This window comes from Puma concolor, chromosome B2, assembly GCF_028749965.1.
Source record: "Puma concolor isolate L17-30 chromosome B2, mPumCon1.1.hap2, whole genome shotgun sequence".
Taxonomy (NCBI): Eukaryota; Metazoa; Chordata; class Mammalia; order Carnivora; family Felidae; genus Puma; species Puma concolor.
In genome coordinates, this window is record NC_141671.1 from 102481839 (window position 1) to 102496178 (window position 14340).

General features: G+C 45.1%; 1 protein-coding gene and 1 long non-coding RNA gene across 7 annotated transcripts in view; one reads left to right on the forward strand and one right to left on the reverse strand.

Moving 5' to 3' along the window:
- Window positions 1-14340, reverse strand: part of FYN (FYN proto-oncogene, Src family tyrosine kinase) — a 214445-nt gene that overhangs the window by 175426 nt on the left and 24679 nt on the right. For 3 of the 5 annotated variants that reach the window (XM_086707615.1, XM_086707614.1, XM_086707604.1), the window contains exon 2: window positions 10710-10749. The exons of 1 other annotated variant lie outside the window; for it this stretch is intronic. The gene's annotated coding sequence lies outside the window, so the exon portion shown is untranslated. Of the gene's footprint in view, window positions 1-1673; window positions 2057-10709; window positions 10750-14340 lie in introns of those variants that run through there. One more of the 5 variants, XM_086707606.1, reaches the window with a different exon arrangement.
- LOC147581151 (uncharacterized) lies at window positions 5382-13184 on the forward strand. Of its 2 annotated transcripts, none has more exons than XR_015251480.1 (3): window positions 5382-5464; window positions 10170-10430; window positions 12875-13184. It is a non-coding gene; the product is annotated as an uncharacterized LOC147581151 (long non-coding RNA). The 2 variants fall into 2 exon arrangements; XR_015251479.1 differs by having other exon boundaries at window positions 5388-5563.

A 14340-nucleotide genomic window follows, 5' to 3' on the forward strand; every position in this document is an offset into this window, starting at 1 on the left:
AAAGAAATCAATCTGAAAAGGCTACATAGCGTAGGATTCCAAATACATGACATTCTGTAAAAGCCCAACCACAGACACAGTAAATAAAGATCACTGGTTGCCAGAAGTTAGGGGCAAGGGAAGGATGGACAGGCAGAGCACAGAGGATTGTTAAGGAAGTGAAAATACTCAGTCTAATGGTGACTACACATGATTGTACATTTATCCAAGCCCATAGAGCATATAACACCAAGAGTGAACCCTAATGTAAACTATGGACTTGGGGTGATAATGATGTGTCTATGTAGGTTTATCAACTATAACAACTGTACCACTCTGGTGGGGATGTTGACAGTAGGGGACACTGTGCATGTGTGGGGGCAGGCGTATATGAGAAATCTCTGGGCTTTCCCTTCAATTTTACTGTGAACTGCTCAAAAAAGTAAAGCTTATTAAAAAAAAAAAACCTGAAAAAACAAAAACCAAAAAAACAAAACAACAACAACAACAAAAAAAAACAAGTGTTTTTTCCTGTCTTGATACCTCTTACCCTGTTGGCTCTGAAATTGTTTCTGAAGCTTTTTCCTTCGAAAAACATTACATAACGTCTTGTTGTTTCATTTACTACCTAGAAAACATGGAAGCCTAGCTATATTTTCCTCTAAGCCACTGTAAAAATAGAAGAAAGAAGTTACGGGGCACCTGGGTGGCTCAGTCAGTTAAGCGTCCAACTTTGGCGCAGGTCATGATCTCATGGTTCATGAGTTCGAGCCCCACGTCAGGCTCTGTGCTGACAGTTGGGAGCCTGGAACCTGCTTCAGATTCTGTGTCTCCTTCTCCCTCTCTGCCCCTCCCCTGCTTGTGCTCTGTCTCTCTCTCTCAAAAATAAACAAACATTTAAAAAAATTTTTTTAAAGTTACATGATTGGCTAGTAGCCAATATTTATTAATACCAAATATGAGAAAATACAATAAATATTATGGTAACTGTCAAAAGTCTTTTTGTTCTTCCAATTCATGGGTCATACATGAAAAACAGCACTCCTGACATTTTGTCAGTGAGGCCTCTCCCATCACTAAAACTTCACTGTGGATCACCGTGAGGACTTCCAAACTTTGTGAGTAGGTTTCACAAGTTATTTCGTGTTCAATACCTGAGGGCTGTTCAAACTTTTCCCAATGATCAAATTTACTTTTTTGCAATAAGCATCACCCTGATGCACCTCTCTGGTAAAGGAAACAATGTTTTTCTCCCTTATTTAATAACTGTATAATAGGCAAAGTTTTTTAAACTACTGCTTCCCATACCACCCGTTTAGGACTACTTTTCAGAACATTCCTCCAAAGATCAACAAAATCATCTCCCCAACATGCATGCACGCATACACACACACACACACACACACACACACACACACACACACACACACACAGGTCCCATCTGTTTTAAATTACTGTGGCACTAAGTCTTGATGAAGAGCAGTAGAAAAAATAATGTCGTGGAAAGAAATGGGGCTTCCCTGGCCCATTCTTCTAGCCCAAGTCTCTGCCCCATGTCACACCTGGAAGTGACCCGATCCTTGGCCGGTACTGCCCGGAAGAAAGAGGGGACGACAAAAAGACGTTGCTCACTCCCATCTGGGACCCTCCTGTGTCACCCTACCTGCGCCCCGCGGCCCCCCTCAGACACTCACCACTGTTGCACCTCTTCCCTCGACCATCTGCTTCCTACGCAGCCAGCATCACACGGCTCTTCGGTGGCACAGCAGGACTTACTCAGGCCCCTGAGGCCCACACACTCTTTCCACTACATCATGCTGCCTTGTGACTGACCCTGAAACCACCTCACTTGGTCTTGGCAGTCTTATGTGGAAGGACTATGCAAATAGATGAATTGTTGTCTCACCCCCTTCTTCTGTTAACACAAACGATCCACAGAGCATCCCACTTCCCTTCCTTCACTTTACACGCGGACTACACTCAGTCGTGGTATGTTTCACAACTTAATGAACACCCCTACATCTTCCAAGAAGCAGCCTTATGCACCCGACAGTGGGGCCTGCTCTTTGCAGACCACATAATCGGCAAAGGAGGCCTCTTTAGTAGAGGCTAACCCTAGAAACAAACATTAGGGTTCCACATCTGAATTCGGGCTTCTGGTCTCACCTCAAGAATCACCCACGGGTTAACACCCACAAGCGTGTTATGGAAAGCAGGGCTCAGGACTGACACCCGCTGACATCAGTGAGAACAAGCGGGGACCTCCGCCCTCAAAGCTGTGAATAACCAAGCACCCTACCAACTCTCCCTTCCTGAGGCACTGCCCTATCTCAGGGCATTTTCACAGGACTGTCAGAGTAGATTATAGACACAGAGTACCTGGATGTCAGCAAAGCATCTGACAGTCAGTCATTCAAAGCATAGCTGAGTGAGAAGGGAAACTCTGGGCCAAGTGACAGTTCAGTTTGAGGGCCTCAGAGGTAACTGAGCAACTACACCCAGGGGTGCTAACATCACAGAAGAGCAACACTGGCTTGGAGGGAGGTCCTTGCATAGTGGGGCTTTGTAGGTTTATCCCTGGTAACGTTTTCATCGAGATGTGCTTAAGGGGATCACAAATAATTCACGGCTGAGGGGACAATTAATGAGAGGAATGAACAGAGATTTGAAAACATTTCAACAGGCTGGAATACTGCCAAAACTGACCAAAACAACAACCAAAAAAAGAATGCAAAGAATTAACAGAGATAAAGCCCTACTTTTAATGGTAAAAAATCATTTGTGCATATATAGGAGGGTGTCATCGCCTGCCCTACATCCTCTAATCTGCTTAGCTGGGACGACTCAGCCCTATTCACAAGTTCTGCCATGGGCCCCTGACCCCAGGCTCTGAGTGGGTGAAGCTCCAGGCCTCAGATACACATCAGTCCTGTGACTCTTGACTTCAGACCGGGGGCTTCCTTTTACTCTCTGGTCTCAAGCTCCTGTCTTGGGCCCTCCCCTGTTTTGGCAGTGGACTCTAACTCGTCTTTCTGGACTCAACTCTTTTCATCAGCCTCCTGGCTGGAGTCTCATCCCTGTACACCAGTGCTCCTATCTACCCCTTGGCCTGCTCAGCTGGCCAGTTCCTCTGCCAGACATCTGTCCACCTAGACTGCCACTGATGGAAGACTTTCTCCAGTTTTATGCCTCACCCAACTGTCTACGTCCTAAGTGCCCCCTGTTTGCTGCTGGTCACATCTCCATGAGCATGCCCCAGCCTGTGGATGTATCTGTTCTGTGAATCCCTATCTGGAATCTACTCAGGGTCCCAAGCGGATCCCATACCGCCACTGATAGAAACTCGGCTCTTCTATCTGGTAGGGGCAAAAGGTAGAGGTTGGAAGCAATTCGTATTTTAAAGTCTTAAGGATTTTTGTTGAATCCACGTTCAGTGCAAGCCGGAAGTGCAACAGAGTGGAGATGTGACCTTGATTCGCCTAAGGGTAACACATAATGATGCAGAAAACACGTGCATCTCACAAGATCCAACAGTCAGGGGTACAGCCCTTACCCTATGCTGGGCAAGTTACCTCAGAAGTACTGTTCGTGTCTGAGAGCTATGTTCTTAGAGAGACAATGATACAAAGGGGATACCTCCAGGGGGGTGTAACCAGAACGACGGGATTTCTGATATTAAGTAATGTGAGTACTTGTAAGAACCAGGGCTGCTGGCCGAGAAAAGGGGGATTTGCAGGGATGGAGTTCTCAGGTGCTTCGAGCTGCCACATGAAGGATGGCTGAGGGGCTTATATGGTGAGATAGCTTGGGGTCAGCAGCGGAAGAGGTGGACTGAAGCAGTAAGTGCTGGTCCCATCTCTGCTCCTGACTTGAGTGACCCTGTATCTTGGGCCTCAGTCTCCCCCTAAGACTGGAAGGCTATGATTTTGAAGGCTCCTCCCTGCTCTCAGAGCCCATGATTCTTCATCCTTACATCAACCCCAATCTGAGAAAGAAGATAGGCATGGCTTTGCCTGTTCTGAGGCCTGGGAGACCAGATGGGGTCTTAGGTCTCCTGAGGGGCCCCTTCTAGGAAAATCAACCCCACTGAAATAATGTGTGAAACCAGTGGTAATAAGCTTTATGTTTCAGGAAATGAAAAATGTAGAAATTGTCAAAGAGAAGACAGAGGCAAAAAAATGTCCACTTCTCCTCCCAAAACATTCACTTCCCAATCCCTGCAATCTGTGACTGTCCCCTCACACAGCATGATAGAGTATGATAAAGTTAAGGATCCTGGGAGGAGCAGTTTATCCTGGATTATCCAGTGAGTTCTAAAAGCCATCACAGGCATCCTTACAAGTGGGATGCATGGGAGATGTGACACAGACACACACAGAAGAAGACAATTTGAAGGCGGAGGCAGAGACTGGAGTGATGTGGCCCCAAGTCAAGGGAATGCCTGTAGACACCAGGAGCTGAAAGAGGCAAGCAGTGGGGTTCCTCCAAAGCGTCTGGAGAGGATGCACCCCTGATACCCCAATAGTGGACTCTGACTCCAAAAATCATGACAGAATAAGTCTGTGGTTTTAAGCCATCAAGTTTGGGGTCACCTGCTACGGCAGCCACAGCAAACTAATACTAAGGTTTTCTGCTTGAACTTTTGTTGTAGCCCAGTGTGGGCAGTAATAACCTTCTTTAAGGGCAAAGCTTGAATTTTTATGTATTTTTGATGGCCTATTCCATACTATCTCAAAACAGGTGCAGCTCTGCTTTTAAAAGTGTTTAGGGGCAGTGACAAAGGTATCTTCTAAGCCATTCTTTACACATATTTTACTAATAATGTCTCCTCCACAGGAGACTGCAGCAGACAGTATGTCTATGCAAAAGGCAGACAACCAAATGATTCCAGCCTCTACCCAGCAGGCCTGGCTGCAGGGCAAGAGATTATGCAGCCCCTCTCGGCTACAGGAGAAAGCCTACAGAGTTGGGGGGAGGGGGGGCCGGTCTTGCTTCTCCATTGTAATGCGGGCTGCTTTTCTCCCAGCAGTGTCTGGCTCCCCCCTTGCAGATGATGAATGCTACTAAGATGAGGACAAGAAAATGAACCCCAGCCTAGGGACAGGCCACAGAGTGAGTGTCCTGCAGGCCTCCCTCGGGATGCTGCCATCCCGTAAGTCACTCTCAGGCTGTCACCCCACAGGCACCACCTGGTGGGACCAGGTCAGGTTTAAAGAGGCGGTTCCCCTTTAAGTTTCTAATTTCTTTTTGATCAAAACATCGTTCCTATTTTTAAAACCACACATAAGGGTGAAAGTCCTTTAAATTTAGAGAAGAGAAAATGAAAGATGCGTATGAAATTACCAGTTAAATTACACGAGGCTGGTGATGATTCATTTGTCTTCTGCTCTTTTGGGCTTCAGTACAAGAGAACATCCACTGTGGAGTGGAAACAGAAGGGTGCTCCAGGTCTGAGTGCCACTTGTGGATCCTGTCACTTCTCATTGTGAGTCTTTGGGCAAATCAGGTCATTTCTGTTGAGCTGCATTTCCCTCACATGTAAAACAGGGCAACTGAGGAAGAGAACATGTGGCCTAGGACACTGGTGAGCCCCCAGGTGTTTATTCATGTTCAAGGGACAAAGGAATTATGTGTTCTGCATCCAAGGCTAGACAATTCAACCCTAATGTCTGAACTCTTTCCTTGAATCACAACATAAATTTTTTTTTTATCTGTAGCTCTCCCAATGGTCATCACTGCCTGCCTGAGTTCACAATGTCTAGCAAGAAGGATCTTTTGTGATCTTGGAAATTCAAATTGGCAGAGGGCGTGTTGTTTCTTCTACAGCGGCAGTTTTACAAGCCAGAGATTTATATAAAAGAAAGTTGGTCAGTTATCATGGGTGATGCATAACAACTGCTTTTGGTGCACGACTAAAACTGTTTGCTCTTCAACCTAAAAGAGAACTCTGTGCAAGTTCCTCCCTCCCAAACAACCCCCTCCCTCGCACCCAAGCCATTCCCTTTTCCTGATCCCTGGTCACCCCCAGCCTTTCCTTGGGCATAGAGAGGCTGGTCTTTCCCCATGCCCAATCTCCTCCAAGAGAATGGGTCAATCTGTATGGAGGCTGGGGCAAGGTGTGGCTATGGGAGCCAACTGGGCATCCCATAGGCCCTGGGGCTGGCAACCCTAAGAGTGTGGATCAGAGAAGGCCAAAGAGGGGGAGGGTCCCATCTGTACACCTGGGCTGCCCTCTCCAGTCCCCACACCCACTTAAGGAGCCCTCCCACTCCATTCAGGAAGCAATGGCTTCTACAGAGGGCAGGAAGTTCTCCTGATGGCTGTTCTTCCCTCTTCCTCTTTACTCTTTCTGCCTCCTTATCGAAACCGTGCACAGTGAGACGCTACACTCTGACGCCTCCCCCATACGCATACGTTCTCCCTGAAGACACATCCTCATGCCTTCCCAGCGACCAGCATTCTCAAGCCTTGGGACTCCCCACGCAAGCACAGCTGACCTGTTGGCTCCTGGAAGTCCTATTCCTCTTACTAAAGAAGAATCTTGTATTAATTAATCTTTCCACTCTTCTCAACCAGCTATGTAGGAATTGCATACACATGGCTTTAAAGCTTGGTTCCAGATGCAGTCTCAAATTTTGAACCCTCAATTGTTTAGAATCACTTTGGGTTTTTTTTTTTTTACAAAAACTATTAGCTCCACAATAAGAACCTAGGATATTGTTATGACTTCTCTTGGGACTTATTAAAACAAAAGAAATATTGAAAAATGGAGCAACTTCTATGTACATTCTACATTTACAGATAAACACATTTCAAGGAATTCACTGGGGAGAAGGACATGTTCTAAAGCATTCTACTTTCTTTTCTTTTGCATGACAATTTTTACTTGGGGAGGCCACTCTATCAAACAGACAGCAGTATTTGTGGCCATATTTGTGGCCTGAAGGCAGTTATCTAAATAAACCCTGCAAACAGTGGAATAGCAATACAGGAATTCTTGGTCTCACTGAAACTACAGAAAGGACGGTCTCTCTCAAGGCAAGTGCCAAAACACCTTCAATTGTGCAGAACAAAGGCCATGCAGGAAATGTGGAAATCAAACCTCTCTCCTTAGCCCTTTGAAAGTCATTAGGAGCAAAGTGGATGTTATTTTAATCAAAGCCATTTAAATCATGATTTAAATTACCAAAAAAGATAAGCCAATTTAATCAGTTTTTCTTTTTAAAAAGTACATTTTTGTCCTTCTGACATAACCTGATTACACATTCTTTAAAATTCAGTTGAGTATGGGTTTTACTTTTAGAAGATAAACTGTATATATTTAAATCAGTGCTTTATGTAAACGAAACTTGGAAGTGCATCCCTTAATAATTCAAGAAGATTCTCTGCAAAAACAAAAACAGTATTACTGGTTCCCTTGTGCTCTTAATGCTCCTCCCTCTTTTATCTTTTGACTGTCTTTGCTTGCACGGAGACTTCACTCTTAAGAACTGGGCATCCCATAGGCCCTGGGGCTATGCATCATGGGTGCTTGTCTGCTTGAGACTTTGTATTCACTTGTCTGCTTGAGACTTTGTATTTTTGAAGAGAAAGCCAAGGAAGTCTTATCTCCATATAATGCTATTAACAAGCATGGTTTCCAAGATAAAACCTAGAGATGGAGAAGAGAAACGCGATTTCTGGAATACACAGATTTTTTTACTCTGCCAGTTACCAAAGTGGCTTTCAAGGACTCTTATTACCCCCTAATTTGGTTATGTGTCATTCATTCATGCCTGTAGTCAACCTTTTAAGAGGGCATTCTAGAAACCAGGCATTAGGTTTGGCACATGGAAGGATTCAGACCTGACAGACCTTACAATTCAATAGGAACACAGATACCAGACAGTTATTGCACAAATAACTATACAGCAATAGCTATGAAGAAGTGCATGGTAGCAGGGCAACCCCATCTAGAATGGGAGAGAGTGTCATGGAAGACTCCTCTAGAAGGTAACACTGCTTTTTTGTTACTCACAAGACTTCTTAAAAAGGAGTCACACAAATATATTGTCTCAAATAGTATCACTTCCAAGGTAAGGTAGGGTATGAGAAAAAGAAGCTCTGGAAACAGATATGATTAGGACCCTTACTATTACCATGGTGCCTCAAGCAACTCATGGTAAGGGATATGGCTGCCTCACAAGAGTGTTGTAATGGTCGAGTGTGATGCATAGAAAGCACTCAATAAACTCAATAGTAAATGCTCAATAAACCATAGATGATAATAATTACAGACTTCATGTTGATTTAGCTTTGAGCTTTGACACATCAAGATAAAGCATATTTTCCATTCATAGTTCTATCTTCACAAAAATGTTCAACTGAAAGAGAAAACTCAAAAATACATTTAGAAAAAAAACACACCATGACTTCTGTAATTTTTCTTTCTTGGGTTGGCCAGCAGATATCACTTAATTATACAATGGAGGTACACTCTATTCTAGATTCTTCTTGGCAGATACATAAACACAAGCAAAAAGAACAGTTTATACATCTGTGCTCAGCAGCCTTCTATCAGCATTAGAAAAAATTCTGGAATTGGAACTTTTGAATTAGAACTTTTAAAATAGTGAACTCCCCTAGGGTGGTTAAGTGTTTTCCAGGTCATTAGCTACATGACCCAGAGGGTACAAAAGGCAGAGTCCTCTGCATGCAGCTCAAATTCACGCAGTCCAAGAAGCATTTCCCACCTCACTTTTAGCTTCTCTCATTCGGAATTCCAGCAGTACTTACAAACACCCAACTCACACGGCAGGGTCCATCACACTGCTCACTCCTTCATCAGATGCTCACTGCTGCCAGTGTTGTGCTTGAGGGTACATTCAACAGACAAGGCTGTGCCTTCAAGGAGCTCCCAACCCCCGGTGGGCCTTATTAAGCATCCTTCAGACTCGTGGCTAACAGCCCTTTATCCTTTTTGGTACAAAGCCCAAGTCAGAAAACAAGTATGTGTGGTTTGTGTTTTTAAGTTAAAAAATGAATTTTACTTGATCCTGGAAAAGGGACCATGTTACTAATGAGAAAAATGAGGCTCACGTAGGAGAGAAGATTTGCCTAAGGTCTTAGACCAAGTGAACAGCAGAGCCAAAGCGAGAACCTAATTCATACCACTCGGGACTTCCCACCCCATTTATTGAGCCCTCTTGTCTGCCTGGCATTGGGATGTACTGAGAACAGAATTAACAGACCCACCTCCTCCATTCTCTGGCCCTCCGGGATTCACCTCCGCTTGAGTGGCACAAGGCAGGGCAAGCCCTAAAACCTGGAACAGCTCCAGGCAGCTCTTAAACTATCCCCCAGGGTTCTGGCTATTATAGCTAGTCTGCACTACACCACCCTGAGGTGGCTCCTGGTACCCAAAGGCTCTGTGGCCCAGGAGGGCCGCAGTGCTGACCCCCCACCCCACTTATGGAGTGCCTTTGCCAGCCCCTGGCTTCCACAGCCAAAACGCAAGCACACCAGGATTTCAAGAAGGCTCCCCTCCAATCTAGCCCTGAGTAGAGCCTTTCAATTTCCCTGAGTCACGTTGGTTTGTATGAGCTGAAAAGGCCACCACTGATCACAGGCCATTCTGTAGAAAGTAGGGGGCTACGCGGGTCAGAGGTCAGGGGTTGCTCATAATTGTTCTAGAATAAGGTTTCAGTCAGTATACTTCCTCAACTTAAAGGTACACTGACTGAATACAGAATGGCTCTAGTTCAGGGAGAAGAACCTGTCTTACACACAAATTTAAAACGAGAACCCCAAGTCATTCTTAGATGATGAAGTAGAGCCCCTGAATGGCCAGGGGATGGAAGAATGTAACACAGACCTGCTGAAAAGTTACACCCAAGGCAATGTGACTGGGTAGGGGAGATTAGGGCAGCAAAGGATCCCACGGGTAGCTAGTGAGGCCTGTTAAGGTCCAGCCTTTCTTGGAAACCCAAGGCCTCTGGGAGACGAGAGAAGTACAAGCAGAGAAGCCTCGACCAGTGTTTACAGAAACAGAGTGCGTGGCTCCTTCACACATGCCCTTCATCAGGGAGCTTTTCTGGATGGCCTGGCCTCACTCTGCACTCCCAGAGCCAGAGCCCCTTCCACACAGTTGTATCACACTGTACAATAATTGCCTGTGTACTTGTCTGTCGAATTCATTTTTGTCTCAACAGATTCCAGCATGGTGTCTAACACCCAGTGGGCATCAAAAAAATGGTAAGTGAATGAAAGAATGACCTGTGACACAGTGACTGTAATTCGAAGGTACAACTAGGGCAGAGGAAAGTAGCAGTCATCTCAGAGGGGAGAAAAACCAAAACCGGATGGACTGAAGGGGACCTTTCTAAACCAGGCTGAAGACAGAGTGCCACCACCCCTCAGCAGCCCCTGAAGGCTCATCAGCCACAGGACACCTGTTCCAGCCTATTTCTAGGGTAAGGAGGTACATCTTCTAGCTAAAACACATGTTCCCGTAATTATCAAAACTGAGTGTTACAACCAAGAGAAGGGAGAAAATAGTAGGTTCACCTAAGTGAGGCAAGACTTTCTATTTCACATACCAGCTCGCTCCATCTCCAACTCAACCTCTCTTAGAAACCTACAGACTCAAGAGTCACAATCGCCAGTTCAGAGTCACCAAGTCTAGGGTCCCAATGGGACACGCTTTCTAACGCACAAGGCATGTGCTCTCAGTGCAAAACTTGTCAACTTACTTTTTCCACGTCTAGATCAGCATCCTGCTTCTTCAAAAAACTGTAGAAGAAAAAAAAATAGACATCAAAAGAGAACGGAGCGCTCTTTTCCTATAAACCTCTCACAAAGTACCACCATAGAATTTCCATTTGCTGCAGACAATCGATTTGCCCACAACTTTTCTCTCGTTCACACAATTGTTGCTATGTCACAGTTGCCACAAACACCTGCCTGCAACTGCAAAGACCTGGCCCTGTACCATCAAAGGAAGCCAACATGAGATTTTAACTTTCTGAAGCCAGGAAAGATACAGATGGAGGTCTTACACACACACACACACACACACACACACACACACACACACACACACACACGCACGCACACACGCACACACACACCTTCTTTCCAGTGCCTATAGGTCATCCATAGTTGGGAAACATTAAAAAAAAGAGTCTTCCAAGATCTTGTTCAGCTCACCTCTTGGCTTAAATCTTCCCTTAGCCCCCAACCCACATGTGCCCCACTTCCTGTCTGACTGTGGGTGGGCCTCACTGTCAAAACAGCCTTCTTAGGATGGCCCCTCTTTCCCATCAGCTGGAGTTCCCCTCTCTGGGAGATGTGCCAACCCAGCAGCCTGCACCGACTTGTCCACGGAACTTAGGCCCCAGGAATACCTTAGAACCTTGTGCCAACCCCTGGCAAAGTAGAGTGCTGATTCTGTGGCACCCCTGCCCACTTCACATTAATCTTGAAAGTGCCAGGAGCGGGATGGCACCTTTCCAGTTTGTTCATGCACTCTGCCTGTAACCTGCCAATATTACGGTTCCTCGCTTATTATTTGCAATTTTAGCTGTTGGAACAAAGCTTCAGTTTTAGTATGATGATAAAGAATCAAAATGGTTGAATGGAATTACGTTGACAACAATATGTTAGGGCAGAAAGTAAAAGGTTTGAGGAATGTGAATAAAAAGGCAGCAACAATTTTTCCTCTCTCAGTAGAGACTCACACTTTTTGTCATTATGATTCTTAGCATCCTGGTCCATGGTTTAAAAGACTGCCATCATAAATTACTATCCCCATCAAAACCACCCCTCCCCCCAACACACACAAAAGAATTTTTGCAAAGAATGCATAATTAACAGTAACATCTTTGTTTTGTTTAATCAAAGATGACTCAGAATGAAGGAAAGAAAAAATGACCATGGGGAAGAGCATGAGAAACTCATATATTGTCTTCTGCAGATGGGTATTCAAATCATGAACTGACTGCAGACATGCAGGAGAACCAGCACGAGGTTGCGGGGAGAGAATGTGCTAATGAGCATGCCACTACAGCCCGTACCTTAGCAACCCACATCACCCCATCTCTTCCTTGCTTCTGACACGCTGTCCTGTCCTAAGCAAGGAGATGCCACGAGTCAATATGTGCCTTTCTCCTGGCTAACCCACTAGGGATGCAGACACTGCTGAGCTGTAAAAAATGGGAATCCCCATTGTCTAAAAATGTTAACTAGCCTCCCTATCACCAGCAAAGAGTAATTCAGAATCGGGAGAACTTTTCACCAAAGGGAACAGATATACAGTGGAAGTCTGACTTCCATTCTTGAACGCTTCCCTAAAGAAGTTTAGGAAGGCTGTCATTCTGATTTACAGAACGGAATTTTTCTGTTTGCAAGGTGGAAGATTCCTTCATCCACCACAGAAAAAGAAACACCTGCAGAATCACTACCCTTTCCCAAAGTAGTAACGAAACTTAACCTCTCTCATGCACACAGCACGAGTGCAACCACATGAGATACCCCGTTCAACGGCAAGCTCTTCCAGAATGAGCCTTAGTGGGGCGCCTGGGCAGCTCAGTTAAACGTCCGACTCTCGGCTCAGGTCATGATCTCATGATTGGCGTTCAAGCCCCATGTTGGGCTCTGCACAGACAGCACAGAGCCTGTTTGGAATTCTCTCCCCCTCTCTCCTGCCCCTACCCCACTCATGCTTTCTGTCTCTAAATAAACAAATAAACGTAAAAAAATTAAAAAAAAAAAAGTGAGCCTGAGCTCCATGACACTTTAGCAACTGGTAGGTAGCAAAAGGAAAACTGAAAACCTGTTTGGAGCTGCTAGCTAACTACTGCAAAAGGAATGTTATCCATCCATACATATATGCAGCTTCATCCAATTTCTTTTTCAGGCTTACAAAACAGATGGAGTTAATTAACAAAGACAATACATATATGCATCATCCTGCAGCCATAAACCAGAAGGATGTCACGGCTTTAACTTCAAAGCCTCCCAGCAAGCACAGCCTGAGATATTTTTAGGCATCAGCTCCATTGTTTCAAAGAGGATATGGTTTGGTGAAATAAAATTGCCAAAAAGTAAAATTCACAGGACAACCTTGCTAGGATGAAGAGTGGCATTTGATTTGAAAACCAGTTATGTCTGTCTTAAAGGGTGTGCTTGTGCAAAGCTGAGAATAAATTTTGTCATCAAATGTTTAAGTGAAACAGAAGTACCTTTTATTTAAATGTCTTACATAAAAAAATCATTCTTTTTTTTTTTTCAACGTTTATTTATTTTTGGGACAGAGAGAGACAGAGCACGAACGGGGGAGGGGCAGAGTGAGAGGGAGACACAGAATCGGAAACAGGCTCCAGGCTCCGAGCCATCAGCCCAGAGCCTGACGCGGGGCTCGAACTCACGGACCGCGAGATCGTGACCTGGCTGAAGTCGGACGCTTAACCGACTGCGCCACCCAGGCGCCCCAAAAAAATCATTCTTTAAAAATTGACCGATTATTCTATTTTATCTTTATTCTAAATATAAATTTTTGGAATATTCAAGTTTTAAATTTTCAAAGCTTAAGGCAAAAGAGACCGCCCTCCTCCTCTGTGTGTGTGTGTCTGCGTATAGACCGATACACATATATAGTTATATAGACATTTTCAATAGTTGACTTTGTATTCAATCATGGGTTTGTGGCCATTAGGGCATTTTCCATGCTTTTATTCTTCCTGCTGAAGCAGTGCTAATGTTTTGTTTGAGAAACATGACTGAAGTGACCCAGATTCCCAAGCGGAAAAGGCTGATCCATGAATGTTGCAAATGTGTGACCGCCTGCAGGAATGAAAGCCAAAGCATGAGACCTTGGCCAAAAATGAACTACTCCCAACTATTTAGATCAGATCAAATCCTCTATCTTTGGGAGAATACAGAGACCTTCGTTTTTAGAGGAAAGTCTAAAACTAAAACTGAGAAGGCTTTGACTTTGAGTTCTCTTGATGCAGCCATTCCTGTAGCCCCCCAACTCCCTGCTCTCCCATTTCCAAATGCCCAGGGGACGTCCCCCCTGGTACTCATCACAGGGACCTTACAACCGGACAATGCAGGCACAAGAATAAACAGAACCAAAGGGGGTGTCAGCCACATGTTCAGAGAATGGCAAGAGGCTTAGCAGTCCTACAGGGCAGAGAGGGACTTACGAGTGTGGAGGTAGGCTGGTGGGAGAAAGGTGGGAAACTGAGGCAGAGGCCAGCTAAGAAGTCAGCCTGTGAGAGGCATACTCCTGCACTTACCAGTGTATTTTCTACACGCCTCTATCCCAGGAAGGGGGAGGAAAATAGATACAGCCCCCAGCATCTTCCTGGCACAGGACTA